This window comes from Haplochromis burtoni, unplaced genomic scaffold (genome assembly GCF_018398535.1).
Source record: "Haplochromis burtoni strain Fernald_Lab_line unplaced genomic scaffold, NCSU_Asbu1 Contig_91, whole genome shotgun sequence".
In the NCBI taxonomy this organism is placed as follows: Eukaryota; Metazoa; Chordata; class Actinopteri; order Cichliformes; family Cichlidae; genus Haplochromis; species Haplochromis burtoni.
In genome coordinates, this window is record NW_024582452.1 from 1,925,813 (window position 1) to 1,950,398 (window position 24,586).

Consider the following 24,586-nt stretch of genomic DNA (forward strand, 5'->3'; position numbering starts at 1 on the left):
GGTTTCGTCCTTGGTACTGTCACCTCAGTGCTGCCTATGCTATATGTCCCATGAGAGGCAGCAGAAAAAAAGAGCATCCTGCAGCACTTTATGAAATCCCCACCCCTCCCTCTATACTCCTCAGCACAACTGTCAGTCTCTTTTTGTGTCTAACTGCTCAGTCTAAAAAGATAAAGAGTAGTGAAGCTTGTGTCTGTTTTGTTACATTGTGGACAGACCTGGGGTTTGTGTGTGTGTGTAGTGTGCTTTTTCTGGCTCCACTTGCCTGTTTCTTAGTATTTAGGGAGGTTATGAGAGAAACCGGTGTAGCTAAAGGGGCAAGCACAGCATCTGTCAGCAGGGCAGCCTCCTGGACACTCTCCAGGAAAGAGGTACAACATCCACCAGGCAAGCTAAATGAGCCGTGATCAATGAGAATAATATACAGAGCCAAAGCTACACTCCCCTTCCAAAAAAATTTACGTAACACTACCTGATTTGAAATCATTAATTTCCTGAACTCAAGGTCCTGTGACTAGATCCCGGGGCAGATAAGGGCCCAGGAACGGTCTGTATTTCTTTTACAAGGAATCGTCTCGGAGTAAAGTTGGGAACATGCATCGGTAACATGCACACAGCACCTGCGTTATTGTATAAGGAACGAAAAAAGAAATGCTGAAGTTGGACGCTGCAGGTAAAAATCCTCCAATACAGCAGCAACCACCAGCCCGTAACTCTATTCCAGATTCCACGAAGGAAGTGTTCAAGCAGAGCTGAGAAGAGACTTTAAAATACATCCTTACCTAGCACTACCGTAATTCCGTAATCCTGTTCTCCACAACAGGCAAACCCATTCACCAAATAGGCACTTAGGATTAATGCTACAGTGCCTTAATAATGTCCCTCGACTGCTTTCCCATCAGCACCAGAAACTGCAGTCCTCTTCGCACTGTTTCCACTGCAGCAATACTTGTTCTCCTATATACACACACACGCTCTCTCTGTCATTCTAGCTGTGACTACCCCCACCTCTGTTTCTCTCAATCCCCTCCTCCTCTCCCTCTCTTCACTCTTTCTTTCACTGAATGGAACCCCCTCCCCTTTTTTCAGCTCTCCCTTCCCCTCGCTTTCTCTCCATCTTCAATCTCTCTCTCCGTTCCAGCACTCGCTGCTCGGACAGCTGATTTGTGATGCTGCTCACAAGGTGCTGTATGCAGCAATCTGTGCACCGATGCATAAGGGCAATCCAAAAGCAGCCAGATGCTCTACAGTTTGACCGGCATCCATATCCTTATTCCAAAGACCACTGCTGCTGAAGGACTCAATTGGTTTCGGATGTGTCCCTCAGCTAACAAGGCTGCAAGTGTTTGAAAAAAACAACAACAAAAAAAATGGGGAAATGAAAAGAGGACAGAGGAAAAAAATGATATATTACAGAAGACACCACTATCCAATAATATGCACACACTAAGATGCCTGCTTACCTCAGCAGTAGTTTGCTGCTTTGGCTCTCTTTTCATTTATCTTGTTTATGTTCTTTGACTAACACCCCTGCTACTGTCATAATAAAAGATTTATTCTAGATATTCATACCAACCTAAACCTTATATAAATATATAGATATATAACGTTAAAAACCTTTCCACCATGCTTTACATACTGTAAGCTGTGAAGCTTGATAAATAGAATCTTATCTGTATAATTCTTTGCGTAAATATTGCAAAACCATCGAAATCCACAGCTTTTTTTCCCCTTACAGTGGGCGTTTTATTGGATTAATGAGAAGATGTAATGCACACTTTCACTTGACGCCAATGGTCAACCAGACAGTTTGGAGCCCTTGGGGCACTGCTGTGTGTCACTGGGAATTATCATCCTCCCCTAAGTGAATCATCCACCTTATTGGGCTGCAATGAGCGCTGGAACCAAAAATCAATAAAGTCTCAATCACTAAAAAGGGAAGGGGTAGGGATAGAGAGGGGGGTGGGTTGCTGCAATTTCAAAACATACATCTGGAAGGGAGGATCGCAATTTGCTCCCTTTCTGTGACATTGCCATTTCTCAGTGCTGGGTCGAGGCCGTAATAGATACTCGCTGTTTTTGAATTAGAAGTGATTTGGTAATTAAAGGGAAGGTAATGGTATTCCAATAAAGTTCACATAAAGAAAAATGAGTAGAGGGCTCTGTACATCTTTGTCCACTCCATATATCCTCACCTTCCCCTTCCAATTGATGGACAACCTGCTTTATCTCCTAAACCACAGCCACCCCTTTAATAGTTTCTTTAATAACAAATTTTACTAATACCGTTAATGACAGTGGTTCAGTGGTTAGCACTGTCGCCTCACAGCAAGAGGGTTTGATCCCAAAGTGCCAGATGGGGCATTTCTTTGTGGAATTTGCATGTCCAGCCTGCACTTTCATGGTTTCCTATCGGCTTCTTTTCAAATTCTAGGTGTGAATGGCCGCAAGTCTCTCTGCTTTAGGCCTGGCAGACCTTTTGCCTTACAACAGGTGCGATAGGACAGTTGGATGGATGGATGGATGAATGGGTGGATCTTTAAAAACAGCTAGCAAATGTACAATTTGAGTTTTATTTTTAAAGGCTAATTTACTAACCAGCTGATTTTATGGTTTACAGCAAACTCAAAAAAATGTTTTTGCATCTTTGTTCAGCTGTACACTGATACACAATTGGTATTAGTGAGTTGCTAGAGCAGCAGGAGGGTAATTAAGGAATTGATTCAAAATGACTACAGTGCTCAATCATCAATCCAAGAGTGTGACTCACTAATATGCATGCGTGTGTTTATGTCTGTGTCTGTGTGTGTTTAATTAATAAGGAAGTGAAAGCTGAGGAATAAGCTGTACCAGACCTTGGCTAGACAAAGCACTTGCTATCATGATCTTTTTATTGTTGGTTTTGGCTTTATCTGTGTCTTCTGGTCTTCTGTCAACAACAACAACAACAACAACAAAAACTGAAATATGTTCTTAAAAATCACAGAGACACAATCCCTCCCTCTAGTTTTCAGTAGGGTGAAAGTAAAATGACAGCCTTCCTGTCTGCTAATTTACAGACCAGCTCTGCAAATTAACAAATGTGACAATATCCTGCCATCATCGTCGATCTATCTTTTTCACATTATAAGAGATATTTCATAGCCTTGTGCCCTAGTCTGAATCGGTATCTGAAGAGTGCAAACAGCATAATGATATGCTGAAGATTCATAGCATGCTGGATTCACCCGTAGTAAGCAAAAATGGCTTCTCTTCATTGAAATGTGAAACACAGAAGGGTTTTTAGTGGCAAATGTATCAACGCTCTCATCATAATTTGTTTGCTCCCGACTATTGCTGCAGCAGCAGATTCTCAATACAATAATAATCTAGTAATCATCTGCATAATTTCATTGAGTAATAAGTATTAAAAAAAACTCTAACAGACCTTACTTTGAACTAAGCAGGCCAAGTCTCCAGAGAGGTTCAGTGCAACTTAGAATCCATATTTAATAAGGGCTGCGTGTTGTGAAGACTAACTGCACAGAGCTCACAGTCATGTATTAGGAGCTGCTCAGTCAATAACTATAGGCAGCCATTAAAATGCACTACCCAGCCTTCTCTACAAAATCACATGTAGCACCATGTGCTTTTCTGTGCAATATTAAACTCATGTAGCTCCAAAAATGTGACTACATTCAGGAGGAAACCAGAATCTTGCAGTGACTCCACTACAAACATTCACAAGAATCCAAGTACAAATAAAAAAAATGAAAGAAATAGAAAGTGTGAAAACAAATGCTAAAAGAAAAATGCTACAAAAGCTCCCTAATATAACTAATAATTGTGTGTATCACTGTCTCAAAATGATTTTTTCTGCAGCAGCTACGTCAATAGCAGCTTATCCAAAGTGAGCACATCATTACACCCTTGGCCAGGTCCAGTAGATTTTTTATTTTTCATGTGGATTCCCTATTTGTACGTGTATTTACTGGATTAGGAGTGTGTTTCTGTGTGTGCTTTTGTGTATTGCTTTTCTCTTTAAGTACTAAAATAGAACATCGAAAGGGAAGGGGAAAATAAAAAGCACATAAGGAGAAAGAAACCACGAAGCTTATTTTCTGTGTATGTGAGTAGAAAAAGGAAACATTTCCAGGCAACAATTATAGGTCCTGACACAGCACATACAGCAAATGTGCAAAAACACATGACATCATTTCATATTTATTTTATTAAGCGTAATCTTTGCATTTATGCATGTAGCTTGCATAAAGCGGTTCAGTGTTGTCGCTGTTGCCCTGTCTCCAAATCTTTTTAGTGACTGCTGCCTTCATGTTCTTGTGGTAAATATTTCATGCTGTGGCTAGCAGTCAAGGATTTAAACTGGGGGTTCTGTATCTTTGCTGACATGCGGTGCTGCAGATGTGAGATGAGAGCAACAATGCAACACTTTGTGTTTCATTGTGTTGGCTCATTTTAGATCCGACACAATGAGGGAAACCTCACTGCTAGAGCCATACAGATACATGTGTGCTTCCACGCTGCTGTTAAGAAGAAGCAGGTGAAATGATCAAAGATTAAAGGGGTACTGTAAGGGGGAAAAACATAATTTAGGACTAAAGGACATATTTTGGTAATGTTTGTTTTAAAAAATGGGTCTTTAACAACTCCACAAGTGAGTACATATACTTATCATATCTATTATTATTATAATGATTTGGCAGCTTTAAGTAAAACACAAACAATCTGAAAATCAAACTGATAAGAGTTAATCTTCGCATATATACACCGTTAAAAGGCGATGTAAGTTATAATGAATTTCATATCGACCACTGATCATAACTGACAACTATTTTATTACTATTTCATCAAAACAACATCTTTTATCCCATTTTTTAGAACTTACTGGTGCTTTCATTTACATGTTCTCTCACATGTTCTTCTCACAGAATTACCACATGAACTTGAAGGTTTTTTACAGTTTACAAACCAGGCGATCAGCATTTAAATAATGGCATCAATCTTTGTTATTCGCCTATGGTGCCACATTCAATCCTGAAGCTGATCCCCAGCTCTTACTAACTAATTGTGCGCCACTGGTCCCCGGGGTATGAATTCTCATTCAACAGATGAGCTGATCAATATTAATAACAATGAGGCTGACACAGGGCAGTGAGGACTGAATGATGGCAGATGGATAGAGCCAGTATAGAGGCAGAAGCAAGTAAGCATCTTTCAAGGCGTGGCTGTTACCCGCTGGGGTTTATTAGCTGTCTGTAGCCCCTGCAAGGCTGGAGCTTCCATCACTCATGGAAATGATTCTGATTAATCAGCTGAGTGCTGGAGTGTGCAGGGTATACTGGAGACGGGCAAATCCTACAGTAAATCATATTTGCTCACAGTGGGCTGCGCCGTCATGCGAACCACGCCTTTCCCGCTCACTACACACTGCAGTGGGCTCCCTCCTCCCTGGCACATGCAAAGATTTTCTAAGAACAGATGGTAGAGCGGGGAAAGCCCGACTCACGTTTCATGCTGACATCTAATGCAGTCCAAAACATGTGATCACACAGGGCTAAAATTCGATTTACATATTTCATAATGCAGCGGTGATTTCATTTTTTTTGGACTTGCTGTGTAGCTCAAACATTCTACCGAAAAGAAATTTGGTGTGAGACAAACGCAGCCGTTCTTCAGAAAGAGTTATTTTCTATCTCTCAAATAATAAAATTCAACAGGACTTTTCTTTCGGGTCAACTACTGTTTCACCCCAAAGCTCTTGAGAATGTTATATTACCAGACAGTTTCAGAGAGCATCCAGCCATAGACAGCCTGCCATGTAGGCCGTGCTTTCAGTGGACAGTAAGGGCACAGAGGCAAGCTGGATTTCTGAAATGACTAGGAGAATGAATGATATTTCTGAAAGTGGAGCTGCAGAGGATGGAATCATGTAACAATGTGCAGTGATCTGTCTCTGCTTAAAAAGAACGGTCACAGCAATGATTCTGGACCGCTCTGCTGAAGTGGAGAAGCTTCTCCTCCCCCTCACTCCCTTCTCTCTTTATCCCTCTGTGAACTTTCCAGCTCACCCCCAACTAATGTAGTCAAATACATAGTATGCCTTTGCTTGTCTTATACTTACAGCCAAAAGCTTGAATCTTGAAAGGTATATCTGGAAGTAATCACAGTGAGAGTGTTGTCAGATGTAAATCCTGTAAGAGAAAGAAAATGGCATTTTTATCCTTGGAGTAAAAGAACAATCTATGAGGAAATGCTCTTGTTTAGTAGTCCATCCATCCATCCATTCACTTCCGCTTATCCTTTTTCAGGGTCGCGGGGGCCACTGGAGCCTATCCCAGCTGTTATAGGGCGAGAGGCGGGGTACACCCTGGACAGGTCGCCAGTCTGTCGCAGGGCTAACACACAGGGACAGACAACCAAAACTTTATTCGTCTTTTGGGTGATTTGAAAGCATTTCAAGATAATATATGACATTAAATCCCACTGGGTGAGCACATATTACTAGTGCACATTACAAAATCTTACTCCAGCAAATCATCATCATTTTGTGCCAATAAATACTGATAGCTGCCTGCCTTTTTTTCACACAAACAAGTTGATAAATCCTGTTTTGATCCCCAAAATGGCAGAATGAATGAATTATCCCTGACAGCTATCCGTTGCACACTACTGCTCAGCAGTTATTGAATTAATTCATTTTTATTACCGTAATGACACTGTAATGAGTCAACAGAGCTTTGATTTCACAACACAGAAATTGTTGCTTAGTTTGTCTCCAAACCTATGTGCCACAACATCTCCAAGGTGTGATTTACTATAAAAAAGCATTTACCTTTAAGCATATCAAATCAGATTTCTTGTCAAAAACAAGACAGTTGTTCACCATGACTCTTAGAGCTGGGTTAGACAAATAACAGATTTTAACACAGGGAATATGTCTCCCATTTGTGGAGTGCATTGTTTGCTGAATTTTGTGAAGAAAATCACCTTTGGTACCATCAGTGTCGAAAACAGGAAATGTCTGACATTTCCTTACTTTAAAAATAGTCAAAGGCTACAGGTGTTATTGATAATTTGGGAATTTCACTTATTACTTTTCTGGCCAAGAGTAAGCTGACAAAATCAATAACAGTTTTAGTTCTTTACTCTCTGCACACCCAGAATTGGTTGACTTCATATAAGCTGACAAAAACCTCCAAAAACATTTCTAAAGCTGTTTATCACACTTAATTTTCTTCTTCCTTTTTTTGTAAATCTGCACCAAAAAATGCAGATCAAATGCTAAGCTAAGCTTAGTATCTACGTGCATTTATATTTAGCATATAGACATGAAAGTCACATCAATTCACTTGTCAAAGAAAGCCGAATAAATGTTCCCCCATTACGATGCAGCTCTAAGATCATCTGTTCTTTAGTGATCTTGCAAATCAAACTTTGCTGACAAGAGCAATGATGAACTTCTACAATCAGTCAAATTCCATCTTTATGCTTAAACCTCAGAGGATATTTTTATTTGGGGCCCAATTTCCTTCTTCTGTTTTGGCAAAACAATCAATTTCATGACTCAGTGGACTTAATTGCTTTATTGTAATTGTATCATGAAAGACATCCACAGGGAGAGATAACCAACTTCATTTTGTGCACTTCAGTGAAGGAGAACAATCCATACAATTTAAACCTGCCATCACCAAATCCAATTTTATTCTGTGAATTTCATGTATGTTATACATTCATTTGACTTTTCTAAACAGTAAAACTCTCAAGATCACCACTGAGATCAATTCATCCTTTGGACCTGCTGAGACAAGAAAATCTAACACAGCTACAGTACTGAAAGAGATTTTTTTCTCATGCTCGTGTTTTATGGTGTTGTTTTTTTGTTTTTAACACCCAAGGCAGATGTAGACAACAAGATGGCTGATGAAAAATATCAGGACTACACAAAGGAATAACTTCAAGGTACATGGAAGAATACAGACTTTTTTATCTTTCAGCACAGAGAAATACCCGCAGTCCTCATAGAAACACTGTGAAAGTGTCAAAGTGAGCTGTTTGCAGCTAGCTGAGGGGCACTGGTGACAGTAAGGAGAAAAGCAGTGCTTCGACACTGCTTCACGCTGCAGCTAGAGTCCAAGAAAACAAGCGGCATTTTTTTGTACCCTAAAAAGACAGGTCAAATGACAGAAATGTGACAGAAATGCAGAATGAAAAACAAAAAACAAAAACATTCAATCTAACTCAACCTTAAACCTTAACAGAGAAGTTGTTTTTTTGTACTGCATGCTTATATAATACCATAATCCAAAAGAATCTCAGAAATAAATCTCAAAAATAGATTTTACCCTGTAAGGACAAATAGAAAGTAAAATCTCACTCTACATCATAAATTAGCTACCTGACAAGAGAGACAGACTCTGATGTGCAGAATCACAGATACAATCATGTTAAAGGGAATTGCCTCGTGGTGAAAATAATTGGATCCTTCCTCACCTATTTATGCCCTCAAGGGACCAAACTACGCAGAGGAAAAATAACTGAATTTGATAATGACTTGGGGTTTTTTTGCTTCCCATATAAGCCCACATCAGTGAACCATACTGGCAGTGGACTCCTATCAAAATGAACATGTCGAGCCAAACTGACAAAGGTCAACTATAGTACAGATACCTAGGTAATTGCAATCCGTTTGTTTATCACACTACAACATGGCACAGAATATACATCATCAACTGTTATTTTTGTAGCACATGAACTTGAGTTACAGTTGACTAATTGCTAGATGTGACATGCAAGATACACAAAATACAATAATTCAGTTGCAAGGTGATTGCACAGGCCGCCTGGTGTCTCCAAACAATTGAAGTCTGACTCACACTGCAATCCCACTCAGTCCAATCAATAAAGGTTTGCAAATAATTCTAAACACAGACAGGTTGCCAGCACGTTGCAAGCATTCTTCGTTGATCGCTGCAACTCAGCTGCAACGGGTGTCTCAACTCAGCTGGTTGCCAACTTGTATTCTGGATATATTCCTGTACATAAGTAAGTCAGGAAGTCAAAATGTCATTTTTGCTGTTAAATTATGACTTACAGTAACTATGTCGCTATTTGTGGAGGAATTTCTGTTTCAAATTATGAGGTTCTGACTGTACTTCAAACTGATATTAGTAGTTTAATTGATTGGCAGTAATTAATGAGAATTTCTGTTCAGTGTGAACATCTATGTTGACAACAACCAACGTATTATTACCAACTTCCCCCCAATCAGTCGCAAACTGATAACAGACTTTACCACCACGTCCACGGACAAAAGTCACTTTGAAGATGGCAACTAACAGCAAGCAGTCAAAGGTCTGGTCCCCATCTTTAAAGCAACCATTTCAAACAAAACATTTCAAAGGTAATGCAGTTCCAAGTTCATTTCACACAGTTGCAATAACTGTGTTTGTGCTGTGGTCTCCAACCACTTGTTTTTGTTTTCCCAATGGGACGTTAGCATTAGCTTGCTGCAGTGCTTACTAAAATACTTCAAAACATATGATAACACTGCAAAATTTCAGGGGCAGGATGACCAATCGGCTATTACATTAAGACAAAATTTTACTTGCGTTAATATTTCATACACCCATCATCAAAATAGTTGCAAAATTTCCAAATCACGTTGATCAAATCTCACTGATGTCTAACACAAAGAATCCTCTGATTAGTCTTTTTCCCTGGATGATCTCTGTTTGGTAAGGATCACCATGTAGTCCAGCGACAACTGGAAAAGTCAAACAGTATGAAACTACAGAGCCTTCCCATTTTTTATCGAGATTACTGTGCATCTTTTCAGACAGCACTTGAATTGCTCAGCCCCGAAGGATCCCATGTTTTCTTTTTCTCTCTCAGTCTCTTACTCTCTCTGTCTGTCTCCAAGACACGTGGCTCTCCATGACGGTTGCTACAGGAGACTTTTGGGGGCTCTCAGCTGCCCTGGGTCTCTGAAGCGTAGCATATGAACACTGGAAGATGTGCATGTGTGAGCAAGGAGCTTTCCACGCAGGAGGGATCTGGCCCAAATTTAATCTCTCTATTGTGAGGATGGCGGGTAAGCGAGAGAGAGAGAGCGAGAGAGAGAGAGAGAGAAGGGCCGTGCCTGCTGAAATCCCACTGGCAGTGCTGCAATGCAGGGGTTTAACAGTGAGCCAGAAGGCAGGCAAACACATTAAAGAATTGGCCTTTGCATGACACACAAGACACACGAATTTACACATAAACATAAGTGTACACAGATGAATGATCGCACGCATGCATGCTTACAAAAGCCAATTTGATATGAGATAGCTGTGCAAATAGAATTTGACAGGCAGGAAATAATGATATTAATATTATAAAATGATGTCACATTGAGTTTTTAACGTACATTCTCTCTAAGTTCTGTCATTTGCAATTTCTTAAGTATCAGGTCGCATTGGTAATGCAAAGACAGCTAACTGAGATAGAAACTGTTAAAAAGACTGAAATGGTAAATGTTCAGAGCCTTCAGTCTTCAAGTCCATAATTGGAAATAGAAAAAAAGCAATATACATATTTTAAATATTTATAATTATTCATGTGTAGAAAAGTATATACTCTCACAGCCACTTTATTAGGTATACTTTGCTATTACTCGGTTGGACCCCCCTTTTACCTTCAGAACTGCTTCATTATTATTCTTGACACTGATTAAACACAGAATTTCAACAAGGAAACTAAAGGAATGTTGGAAACATTTCTCTGCGATTTCAGTCCATACTGACATGATAGCATCAGATAGATTTGTCGGCTGCACATCCATGATGAGAATTTCATGTTCCACCACATCCCAAAGGTGCTTTATCTGACTCAGATCTGGTGACTATGGAGATGATTTTTGTACAGTGAACTCACTGCATGTTCAAGCAACCAGTTTGAAATGATCTAAGCTTTGTGATATGGCGCATTAAACTGCTGGAAGCAGCCACCAAAAGACTGGTAGACTGTGCACACAAAGGGAAGGACATGATTTCAGGAAGGTTGGGTTATTTAAATGAGGGGCTTAAAGCATTCCAAAAAATATTCTGCACACCATTACACCGTTCAACAGCAGCCTGAACTACTGATATAAACCAGAATGGATCCTTGCTTTCATATGGTTTATGTCAAATTCTGACCCCAAAATTTCAGCAAAATTTGGGCTCATCAAAACGGACATTGTTTTCCCGAGTCTTCCATTGTCCAACAATGTTCCTAGCTGACAGGAGTGGAACTCCGTCTGGTCTTCTGTTTCAAGGTTCAATGTGTTATGCACTCAGCGATGCTCTTCTGCATACCTTTCTTAAAATTGGTTATTTGAGTTAGTTTTGTCTCCCTATCATCTTGAAGTAGCCTGGCTGTTCTCCTCTGACCTCTAGCAGCTCAATTGATATTTTTTCTTTTTCGGACCGTTGTCTGTAAATCGTAGAAATAATTGTGAAGGAAAATCCCACAAGATCACCATTTTCAGACCACCCCATCTATGAACACCAAATATGCCACTATCAAACCCAGTTACTCATTTTGATACCTGGTTTGAACTACAGCAGGTTGTTGTAGAAGTCTTGAGTTGCTACCATGTGATTGGATGACTAGATATTTTGTTAAGCTCTAGCCAGGTAGTTCTGCTGATCGGAAGATTGGTGGTTCGATCCCTGGCTCCCTCAGTCTGCATGCCAAATATCCCAAGTTGCTCTCCATCCATCGGCGTGTGAATGTTAGTTAGAAAGCACTGAAAAACATAAGAAAGTGCTTGGGCAAATGTGGTGTGTTGTATAAAGTGCTTTGTGTAAAGGAGAGTAAAAAGGTGCTATACAGGAATCAGTACATTTAATAAGCAGTTGAAGAGGCGTCCCAAACAATCATCTTAGGTGTGTTTGTGGTGGTAGGTGATGGTTTATAAAAGCACATACCTTAAATATTTAGTTCTTTTAAGATTACATATTTCTGACTAACTGACACTAAAAACAATTGTTAACGTGCACTAATTAAATTTGATTAACACTGGTGCAAAGATATACCTCCAAGATAACAACGAATCATTTATAACACGATTCCTATTAATAAGATGGACAGGAATATCAATTTTAAGGCCCTTAGGAATTTCTATGTTTAGGTTTTCATTCATCAGCTCAGTGGGCACAGTGCACCATTTTTCTGAATATAAAGGAAGGGGTGGAGGCAGCCATGGGCTTCACTTTTAGCCCATACTGTTTCCCAGAGTGTGAGAGGTGAAGAGCGTGATGGGTGGCTGCTTACATGACAGATTGCTGACTGCGGGAGGCTTTTATAGTCAGCAGAAACACAAAATTTGTGACTCCTTGGCTTCTTTATGTTCCCATTCAGTGAGTAAACAAATAGAGAATGATAACATTTTATATCTTTAAAAATATTTGATCTTGAATAAAAAATGGAAGTCAACATTAGTATTTGCAGGATACTCTAAAATAAAATATATTAAACAATGTATTGTGATTTGTAAACTTACTACACCTGGCAATGTTTTTTTTCTTATTTTTTCCCCTTGGGCAAAGCCTCTGATCTCCTTTTTCTTGATATGCTGTGACCACTGTTGGTTTATCTATAAGCCCACCAAAGCTTTGCTGTCATCATGTCACCCCTCAAGAATTTTAAGGATTAAAAAACAGCTCCCACGGCTCTTCTGACACCAACAGCTTGGTTCAGTTGGGCATTTTGTTGCTAGTGGTAACTTATAGTGGTACAGTTTAACTGATGTTAACACATCCAGCATGTTGTCAGTTCATGAAAACCTTAACATGCGTCTTTTGTTCTATTGCCTAAATACTTTGTTAGATTATTGTCCAAATGTTGTACTAGCGCTGGTATTATAGTTTGTATGATTTGTGTTGTAAAATTTTATTTCCTATCATTAGCTTTCCAGGGGGCTAACAAACCAAGCTAGCAACTATACTTCCTGGACCTAATATTAAGGTACAGTAAAAGCTGAGTTAAGTAAATGTTGAATTAATATTGGGATAATTGCTGTGTTAGGGGCAGAGTTGTCCAGGACCAGCTTAGCGCGGTACGAAGAACAGGCCCCTGAACTGAATTCTTAGTTCAATCCTAAACTATGTTTATTGATAAGTGAGAACAGAATTGCAAAATACTTCAAAAAATACTTCAATACATGCTAGAAATAAATGATGTTTATCCAGCAGGATAACAACTCAATCAATTTGCTTGTTGAAGGTGACAGTCAGTTCACTGTATTCAAACGGCCTTCACAGTCACCAGCTTTCAATCCAATAGAGCAACTTTGAGATTTGGCACAACAGGAGATCGCCATCGGGGATGTGCAAACAAGAAGTCTGCAGCAACTACGTGAAGCTCCATGTCAAGTCTCAGAGGAATGTTTCCAGCACCTTGTTGAATGCAACAAGATGCTGGAAAGGCGCTTTGTGCAACAAAGAATTAAGCCAGTCCTGAAAGCAAAAGGGGGTCCAACCCTTTGCTAGCAAGGTGTAACTAAAAAAGCGTGTCTACTGTAAATCAAACACTTGTAGGAAAATGTGCTTTCATTTTCTTGACAATTTTTCTCAGTTGAAGCTACATCTTTGGTGATTTTATCTCAAAACTATTTGAAATAAGTAAATTTGTCTTGATACATGGAAAAACTATATCTATATGATTTGATTAAAATTATTTTAAAATGAAATGAAGTGCATATATGAGACATCTAACGTTTATGTTTTTACAACAACGACTGCTATTCATGCTGACAAAAGGGGTCATTACCAACCCAGCAACCCACTGCACTCATGGTGTCGTAGCCCTACTAATCTAGCATGAAGTAAGGTGCAACATGAAAAACTGAATTATTGGCATAATGGAACAAAAACAGAAGAACTCAGCATGATATTTTAGTCCATAAAACCAAAACCATTATCTAAAACCAAAACTTTCTGACAAACTACAAGACCGTTAAATAAGTAATCTTGACTAAGCTAGATCTACTTTAACTTTCAAAATGAACATAAAATGCATTTAAAGTCGAGTTGCATGTAGAAAATTTTCAGAATAGGATTAATGCTTATGTTTATAACTGGATGGAGCTATTGCTTGATTTGTGAAGAACTGTATTTAGTCTAAAGGAATATTGATACAAATACCATAAGAGTGATAATAAAAGAATGAATTCAATTTGGGCATAATTTGCGTATGTGAAGAGATCAAAAATAAAAGATGCACATAATTTGAAAATCTGACTTTGACAAAGCTGTTTTGCACTTGTCACTGTTGATCAAACACCCTCATAATTCTGTTAATTCAAGCATTAAATCATTTAAAATGGGTAATACCATCTCAGTAACAAGAAATAATAGCTTGTAAAGCTAATTAAAGACAAACAAGTCTGAAATGAGTGAAATGCTTGAACATAAAAACAATCTGGTTAGGAGATATCTCGTCAGACACAAAGTATATATTACCTTAACCAAGTCTTAATTGCAGGGCACCGTGGTATAATATATGAGGATTCAACATTTCTGATTTGGAATCACAACAACATTTTACAACAATATTATAATGCCTCCATAGCCCATCTCTTGTCTTTGACTGCTGCTGAGTGATTAGTTTTCTGCATAGCTGTAGCACCTACACACATACAAGGATGAAAGAATAACCTAACACCCTTCAGCAAAGATGTTGCTCTCATTATTGTGGACTGCTCTGCGTTAAGCCAGGTTAGATCATATTTAATTTAGATGCATAGGTTGAAAAAAACTGCTGTGGCTACAGATCTATTTCAGTTAAATTTAAAATGGCTGCATCAAATCAATTTCAATGTCCTATCTGGCAGCAGTTAAAAAGTAATTGCTCCATCAACTGCATGACACAACTTAAACATCAACAAGAATGATTCGTTTTTTTGCACCATATTTTTCAGTCCTCAGACTTTTTAGGAAAACAATGATCTGACTTCACATATTTGAAGCAAGTACTATTTTTCACAAACCCACTGTCCATAAATCCTGGCGGAGAGCGCCTACTTTCCTCTGGCTACTAGCTTAACTCAGAGACAAGAACTGTGTTTATGTGAAGAAACAAGGCAATTCGTCATCCAGTCCCAAAGAAATGGTCAACAGCAGGGACAAAATGGCACACAATTCAGATTAATTGCTTCCCTACATATCTGCCCAGCGAATAAAACATAACACTACAGACCACATTAGACAGAAAGAGAGATCACAAATGGCTGAGCAATATAATGAAAAGTATTGATTTTCTTACGTTATTTTAGGTGGAACACCCAACTATAAAACGTTGTGATTTAATTATTGTAATAATTGGTTGACCGTTATGAAAGAGGACAATCTATGCAAAGACAAATGGAAAAAAGGATGAACCACTCAAAAGCCTCCAGACTTCAGTGTCTCTGAATTACGTGCTTCCTGAGAGCAGTGTGACGACAGAAAAACAACAAAGTCCTCAGGGGACCAACAAACTCTTATAAATGTCAAATAGATTTTAGTAATGTGCTCCGCAAGCGCTGATTTCTTTTGGACAAAGCCTTTCAACATAATAAACCATGTTACCTACCAAGGCCCATGTATAGCTTAGGGAACAATCTATACTCCTACAGTTCAGTGGGTCTGAACATGTCTGCAGAAAACCAACACAGCAGTTAACCATTATGTTTATTATATATCCTTTGTGCTTTGATCATGTCCTATCATATGGAGGTCCGAAATGCTTGAGACTGAGGAGCATCCTGTTAAAGAACGACATTAAGATGCAGAGATAAACTCGAAACTTGTCAGAGGCAGGCAGATGTGCTTTTTTGCTCCTTGTAATGCGGTCAAAGGTATTGTAGGACAAGGGATAGACAAGCCGCAAGTGGCAAGCAAAGTGGCTGCTCATGGGGATCATTCACCTTCACAGCATCTGTGAACTCCATTACAAGTCAGGACCAACTGTTGGAAACCACTGAGCCATTAGTCAAACACAGATTGAGTTTGACAGCTAACCTCTTATGATGATCTCCTTGCACCACATAAAAACTTTTGTTGCCGCATAATCTTGTTGTTGTACTCAAGGAAGACTCGCTGCACTGCTATAGCTCAGAGCAAAAAGCAGAGAAATATCATTGTAATAATAATAAATTTATGTAGTAGAGACAATCAGAGTATTTGAACCATCTAATAAGCTGAATAAACCATAAAATCCTAAATGATGAAATAAAAAAAGAGATATTCTGTCGCCTGTGACTCAAACACAGTCAGGAAATCCTCTGTATAACAGCATGTTGAATTTAATAAGGCTCACTGCAAGTTGTTTCTTCCCACCATGGTGACTTCTCACTTAAAGTTTTTAATGTACACGTTCTTAAATTAAAACTCCTACATGGGTTTAAACAGTTCAATATAGTCTTGCCCTCCTGTGATGATTTATCCACTTGTGTATTAGAGAGAAATATTACTTACTTTTCAAAACTAATGCCATTACTTTTTTCTCAAAGTCACTGTCTCCACCTGAGCGATGGAAGATCTGACCTAAGAACATTGCAATATTTAACTGAGATCATCTGTAAAGTAGACGGAGTCTTTTTCAATTAAGTGTTCATCAAAAACTAAATTAGGCAATGACCTTTGAAACACAGTTGCAAAGGGAAGAGAAGAGAAAGGTAGACGTGCTCTTATAACATCCGTCACTAATTAAAATAAGAAATTTCAGTGCTGTGCTTCAAGGGTGTCGCTTCCTTCATTCTGTCAATAAAAACAACCAGCAAGACTTAATTACATGACAATGTATATGCTATTAGCATCATATTAACATTCAATTGTCACCTACTAGGTTCTAACCTTTTAAAGTGTTTAAGCTATATGCCCTGACAAAGCTTAAATATCTGGCGTGCTCACCTAAAAGTTGAATTATTCCACCGTAGCATAGCTTATATTTATGACCCATTTATACTTGGTTCATATACTTTGCATTTATTTTTTATTAAGCCCACATTTCTTCGTAATGTAATTAACATGTATTTATGAAAGAATTTTTAACAACAAACACAGAGGAATTCATAGATCAGAAGGCATACATAAGGGATGTGCCTGCAGCCAGACAGTAGTGTATTATCACCTGCCCTCGCATGGCCTCGTAATCTGAGAGCGAGATCAACAATCAATGGAAGGAGAGAAGGAGAAGACAAGACCAATCGATGCCTTTTAGAAACACTTTGGTAATTTGCACTTATCAGTTTGGAGCAGCTGACTGCTATGAACTTCAAGGAATTGGATCACCAATAGATACAAGTTCAATTTGAATCCCCAAAATGTTTTTAACATGTTTGTAATCATGGTATTTTAATTGACTTGTCTTGAAATTGCAGTTCTGTGCAGTACAGTGTGAGTCTGTTGTTGCTGCTTTTTATACAAGTCAATTCAATTTTAGTTATATAGGGTCTTAGTAACAATCGCCTCAAGGCACTTTATACTGTTTGGTCATGGCACTACAATCAGACAACCCTGATGAACAACCACCTGGCGACGTTGGAAAGGAAAAACTCCCTTTTAACAGGATGAAACCTCTGTCAAAATCAGGCAAAATCCCCCAGCAGCCCAGGCCTTTTCCAGCATTACTAAGGCATGGGTCTCCCTGATCCAACCCTAACTATAAGCTTTACCAAAAATGAAAGTTTTAAGCCTAATCTTAAAAGTAAATCCAAACTGGGATCTGCTTCCACAGAACCAGCTCCGGGGGCCTGTAAGCTGACGGCTCTGCCTCACATTCTACTTTTAAATATCCTAATCAAAGAAGGCTGCAATCTGAGAGCAAAGTACTCCACTGTGATGTGGTACTGTGAGGTCTTTAAAATAAGATGAGGCATAATTATTCAAGACCTTGAATTTGAGGAGAAGAATTTTTAATGTAATTCTACATTTAACAGAGAACCAACGAAGACAAGCCAATATGGGAGAAATATGCTCCGTCATTCTAGACCCTGTCAGTTCACTCGCTGCAACATTTTGGATCACCTGAAGGCTGATACTTTATTATTGGTAAAGTATAATACTATAATAATTGTGGGAAACAATTAAGAATGTCTTTTGACTTGTGGATTTTGGTCCTAAACTGGACTAATTCAAATTTTGATGAATGACACTGGGATAGCTGTGGGTCAGGAGGTAGACCTGAGGTAGAGGTAGAACAACTACTTGGAATATTGTTGTTTCGATTCCTGGCTCCTCCAGTCTGCATTCCACAATATTCTTGGGCAAGATACTGAACCCTGAGTTCCTCTCGGTGCATAATCTGAGTGTGAATCCATGTGAATTCTAGATAGAAATGTCTTTTGTGGGTAAGTGGGTGAATGGGACATGTTGTATAAAGCCCTTTGAGTGGCAATATATATATAGCAATATATAGCAATATATAACAACCAGTCTATTTGCTCATCAAGTCATCAGCCAATGTTATAGCAATCATTTCGAAATAAAAAAAACAACAACAAAAAAAGCAGTTACCAAAATCATTGGTCTTTAACCTCTTGGCTAAATACATTAAATATTTTTTCAGACATTTCAGTCAGGACTGGACAAACATACAAATTGATGGACAGACTGTAGTATAATTACCTAAAAACAAATCTCTTTTACAAGATATGAAAAAATGACTCCTTTCATAAGGCAAATTACCCAAATACTGTGCTGCAGTAGAACCGTCAGACATTTTTGGCAGTCAGAGTCAGCTGGCAAAAAAAGCCTCAGTACTTTTCAGGCTTGGCAGGTAGATGTTACCACAAGTTGCTTTACTTGTTAGCCAAAATCATCCTGAATTTTCTAAAAAGCCAGAGCTCGCTAACACGGGTGTATTTTATGAGTCCATCAAATTATCCCAGCGTGATGTTGTAATGCTAACAAGGAAGCAAAACAGTTGTGAAAGGGGCTTATTAAATGTCACTTTTGAAACTGCAAACAACAACTGCAGGGCCCAGTGCTGTAGTCATTCCAACTAGAAAACATTAGGGACTAAAAACAGTGATGCAACAAATTTATCTTCTGTCTGAGATGAAGAAACTAATGTTAAAGCATGCTAGTGATTACAAAATGAAATGCATCAAATTCACTTGCAATGTGACTGAGTTCCCTTAAATAAATTAAATCTTGTTGCTTAAATGCCAATTTTACAGGTAGCCTTAGGATTGGATTCAGTCCACAATAAAAACAACCATAATTTCTACCTTTTACTGCATCCCAACAGATGTTAGCAAATGCCCCAACAATTAAAAACCACAAAGCGTTGAAGAAACACATGACACATACCAAATATTTCCACTCGATTGGCAATATTTTAAATCCTACACAGGCATCTGACAGTATTCCATCAATTATTCAGGAGGAGTAAAGACTCACAAAAAGTACTGCACCCCCGGCTATGCAGCAGTAAATCACTGTATAGCACACCATCTGCTGCCTGTCAAAGCCAACGGTTGCTGTGTGCACAGGAGTGCAGTGCAACACTGATTCATAAGTCCAGGGTGATTTCCAGTGCAGGTAAAACAATTCTTTTTCTCTAGATATTTATTATGCCTACGCTTGGTATTAACAAATGATTTCACAATATACACAATATTAGCAGTCTGACCTGAGCTGAAAGCAGTGCAAAAAAGTGCCAACATTTCTCTGGCTGTAAAAGGGTATTAAAAAAAAATATGTCATCAAATATTTATCGCCCACAAGATGGGATTTAAAGATGATTCTCCATCTCGTTGCTGGTTCCTTCACCTTCATTAGTGTTGCAATGCTTAACCTCCTCCTGAGACAAAATATCCCATATTCAGACTTCAATAATGCAACGCCTTCATTCTTAGGGCTGAGGGCTGGCTTGCCTGATGTCTGACTAATCGCTGACAAAGCTATGGCTTCACTGGCTATTTTTGGGCACATAAACAGTGGAGTTTACAACAATATTCCACTACTTTGATATAAAACAACACAAACTATCTTGTTACCAACTGAATCTTTCAAAGTGAGCTTGGTTTCTGTGGCTTCTTCTTTAATTAACTTAATGTCTCCATGTAGTAAAAATAGCATCACTTCCATTAGTTAACTGTCAAAGTGCAATGACTTGGTTTAGTATTAGCTGAGGCTTTCCAAAAACCCCACATATTCAAAAAGTCTGTTGGAAAATGTCTAAAAGAAAACGCCCTGTTGTGAACTGCATTATGTCCCAAACTGAAATGCACAGAGTCAATGCGGTTCTCATTATGTTGTTGATTATCAGTTATTCTGCATGCCAGACTCAATATTCTGTTTTGCCATTCACCCAGTCAAAGAATGACAGTCTAATTATCTGCAGTGTTTACATTTCCTGATGTCTTCATGTAAGACACTGGCTGCATTTCACCCATTCCCTCTCTCTCAGGGAATCCTTTAAAATGTTGATTTAAAGGATTCCCCAAGGCATGTCTGTACATGAAATTACACTGCTTTGAAAAGAATAACACTCTGCTTTGTGTCTGACATAGTTTTTGCCATAAAAAAAAAGCCTGGTTAGACATTCCTATTATGGTGCCCATTTCTCCAGTCTTTGAACAGAAAAATCTATGAATATGCAAATGGATTTAAGAGTTTGTTTGCAAGATACAAGATGACTCATGTACATGTGCGTGTGTGATGAGCTCTTTAAGCTAAACTAGTTAAGTTGTCACAAATCTTACTAACAGGTCGATGCCTCAAGCTTATAAGTGCCAGCGGAAAAACTGCTCCATTTTCAGCATTAAAACATCCAAGTGAAGCAACATTAACTAGAAGAATTAATGCCCAAAGTTTCCAATGATAAACTTTTACTGTTCAAATTTTATATCTAAATTCTGCTACATTGCTCCCTTTTAGTTAAATTAAGTAATAACGTTTTACTTTTTAGTGTCTGAAACCAAGAGGCAAAATTATGTCTCCCACATTAATTCAGCAATTTATTAAGCAGTGGCCCTCGGAACAGCACTGTACCTCCAAACAGCAGCACTAAATTATTAACTCCACCACATTTAACACATTGCATCATCTCAAAAAAGTGCCACTGGCAGAGCTTAATGTCAACCAATATTTTCATTAAAAATTGATATCTGTGAATGATTTTGGCTTCAAAGAGTTGGAGGAGATCTAATTCCAGCCAGTATGTCCTCAGTGTTTCATGCCTGTCTGATCTGTACTTCCTAATGCCTGTATCTAGACATAAAAACTATGAATTTAAAAGGCTCAGCTAACAGAGACGTGCTTCTTGAAAGGCCAAAACAAACAAAAACTAAACAAAACAACAAGTAGCAGATGCTGTAAAATGCTGCACAACGCAAATGTTTCACAAATCAGCGGTTCAGTTTTGTTCTTCAGTTTTGCTCCAACATTGTGTCCTGAGAATCCCACAAGCGGTGGCAGCTTTACCACGAGCTTTATAAAATCTGCACAATACAAACTGCACAGTTTAACTTCGATTGCAGCTTAACTTTCCAATTTGGATTCACTTCTTCAGTTTGTAATATGAAAATGGTGAGACTGCAAAAATGAAAAGAGCGTTTGTAAAGAGATTCTTCAACTTTTCAGCCACATGCTGGGAACTAGATAAGGAGAAAATGTCAATTTCAGTGTATGCATGAATTACTCTGTAATTCACAGTTTCACTTTGCTTTCAGAGTGAGAGCAGCGCAATCAGCTAGTCACCATTAATTTCTCATAGAGCTCAGGCCAGCATGGAGTCAGACAACAGGCTTGACAACTCAGATAAAGCCAAGCTGAGACGTTAACCACTTTTTGCTAACAACAAACAAATTTCCATAATTTGGTTTCATTTTATATATGTAAGACTTTATAACGTTCAAGACATGATGCGGTTACCCCCACTGTGGGAGTCGGTTCCTTTTTTTTGATGGGGGGCACTTTAATTGATTGTACTTCATTTTTGCTTGCCACTAGAAATTGTACTACCTGTAATGACGATCATGACAGTAAATATTAAGGCAGAAGTATTTAATTTGTCTATTTTTAAAGACAGAGGTAAATTCAGAGCATTCTGCAGTAAACATATGCTTAGACAATAAAATGTAAGTGACGAAAACAACTGATGTCAAACAGTTCAAATATGAATATTTCAGCTCATGTATTTAAGTGCTGTATTGTTGTTCGACTATAAGAAACTTGTGTAGTTATACACAATCAAGGTCCTTAAAAAAAGGAACCTTGATTATAATGATTATGTGAATTACAGGCCGATCTCTAAGCTCCCGTTCCTGTCTAAAATCCTTGAGAAGATAGTTCTTTCACAACTCCAGGCGTACCTGGATGAGAACGACATTAATGATAAATTCCAGTCTGCCTTTAAACCACATCATAGCACCGAAACAGCGTTGCTTAGAGACCTTAACGATCTTCTTCTAATTGCTGATACTGGACGCTCTGTGGTCCTAGTTTTATTGGATTTATCCTCGGCATTCAATATGGTAGATCACAACATCTTATTAGCGAAGCTTGAGCATACTGTAGGCATTAAAGGTGTTACCCTTGACTGGTTTAAATCATATCACTCCAATAGATCCTTCTTGGTCAACCTGGGCACCTGCTCTTTCTCCGCTGCACCTGTCTGCTGTGGCGTGCCTCAAGGATCTGTGCTGGGCCCTATTCTTTTCTCCCTCTATATGCTCTCTCTAAGCGCAGTCTTTGAGAAATACCACACCGCTTTTCACTGCTATGCTGATGATATACAGATCTACTTTGAACTAAATGATGATCTTGTTTGTCCTTGTACGGCTTTCAAGAGTGCATGCGTGAGGTCAAAGAGTGGCTCTTAAGAAACTCTCTTATCCTCATTTCCAAGGCTAGGCAGTTGGTTCCACATAAGGACCTGGAAAAGCTCATCCACGCCTTTGTGACCTCTAGGCTGGATTACTGCAATTCACTTTATTTCGGTCTTCATTCTGCCCTTCTTCATAGACTGCAAACAGTTCAAAATACTGCAGCACGCATTCTGACCGGAACTGGGAGGTTTGCCTCTATTACTGTTCTAGCTGACCTGCATTGGCTACCCATTAAATACCGCATCCAATTTAAAATACTGCTGCTTACGTTTAAAATCACCAACAACACAGCACCGAGCTACCATATCGAACTCCTTAAATCGTATGTTCCCGCCAGAGCACTAAGATAATCTACTCAGTTACTCTTGGTGCAGCCTAGATCTCGGCTGAAGTCTAGAGGTGACCGTGCGTTTGCCTTGGCTGCACCAGAGTTGTGGAATAACCCTCCTCATGCTATCCGGGCGTTAGATTCTATCCAATCATTTAAATCACGGTTAAAAACCTATTTGTTTAATCTCGCTTTTCCTGCTTGTTAATGCCTGTACCTGACTCTTAGACTTACTCTATTTTCCTTTATACATATCTTTTAAGGCTTGTGCTTTTACATTGTTTTTACTTGATATGTATTTTATGCTACCCCTGTGTATTAGTGACAATGACCTGTTAGTATATTTGGTACTTTGCTAAGGCCTTATAATACTCATGTTACTTTCTGTCTTTTATGTTAAGCACTTTGGTATACCGCTAGTTTTTAAATGTGCTCTATAAATAAAGATGTATTGTATTGTATACACAATTATTATTATTTAACATTACCAATGCTAACTAAGGTGAAATAACATGGAGTTCTAAAAATCCAAAAACAAAGCTTAAATTCGAATTGCTCTCTGCTGCATCACAAACTTATCTCATGGGTAAAAACTAATTCAAAGAGCAAAGTAATGCCCAGACAGTGATCAAAGAGCATGACAAATCAACAGTGAAAATGGAGCTGGGTAAGAGTTATGTCAATAAGAAGGGAGGATGTTTTTGGACCAAACTTTTCACGAAGCCTTCAAGTGTGATAAATGTGCTGCGGACTATAGTGTCAGGAGATAGTCTGTCATGAAAGACAGCAACACTGGCCAGATGACGTGGAAAACAGCGGAACACTGCATTTGATCAGGTTTCTTTTTCCGAGACGACACTAATCTATCACATTAGGCTGAAATCAGACATAACCCTGATACACTCCAGCTAATCTAAATACGTCATCCATCACTGATAACAGCTACCAATCAGCAAAATGGGAGACGATAACAATAACATCTATTTCTACATCTGCTTCTACATTCCACCTCTGTCCCTGCAGGCACCCAAAGTAACCACCAGTGTGACTTGTTAGAGTTGCCTCTACCCTGGTCTTTGTGTGTTTTCACCATCTTTCTTAAGGCAGAGCAGCTAACCAAAAAAACTGCCCACTGTGTCAAGGACATTTTCATAAATCTGAGAGAGAGAGAGAGAGAGAGAGAGAGCACACCACCCTTCAAAATATCACGCTTTCTTTCACAGTGTTTCAAATGCATTCCAATGAGGGGGCACAAACCAGCCATGTCCTAGATAAACAGTGCCCTGCACTGCATTGAATGCCTCTCAATTGCAGTAGGGTTTACATAACGGCAGACAATGCACAAGGATGCACATCACTTCCAGAACTCAATATGACAAAAATACAGACTGAAAAGCAGAATCCTTGTTATTAAAACA

The 24,586-nt window shown here is 38.8% G+C and overlaps 1 protein-coding gene across 8 annotated transcripts in view; it reads right to left on the reverse strand.

Annotated features, from left to right (window-relative positions):
- LOC102288766 (synaptotagmin-2) overlaps window positions 1-24,586 on the reverse strand; it is a 62,858-nt gene that overhangs the window by 27,481 nt on the left and 10,791 nt on the right. For 4 of the 8 annotated variants that reach the window (XM_042222693.1, XM_014334836.2, XM_042222696.1 and 1 more), the window contains exon 3: window positions 6,122-6,191. The exons of 3 other annotated variants lie outside the window; for them this stretch is intronic. The gene's annotated coding sequence lies outside the window, so the exon portion shown is untranslated. Of the gene's footprint in view, window positions 1-782; window positions 1,012-6,121; window positions 6,192-24,586 lie in introns of those variants that run through there. One more of the 8 variants, XM_014334838.2, reaches the window with a different exon arrangement.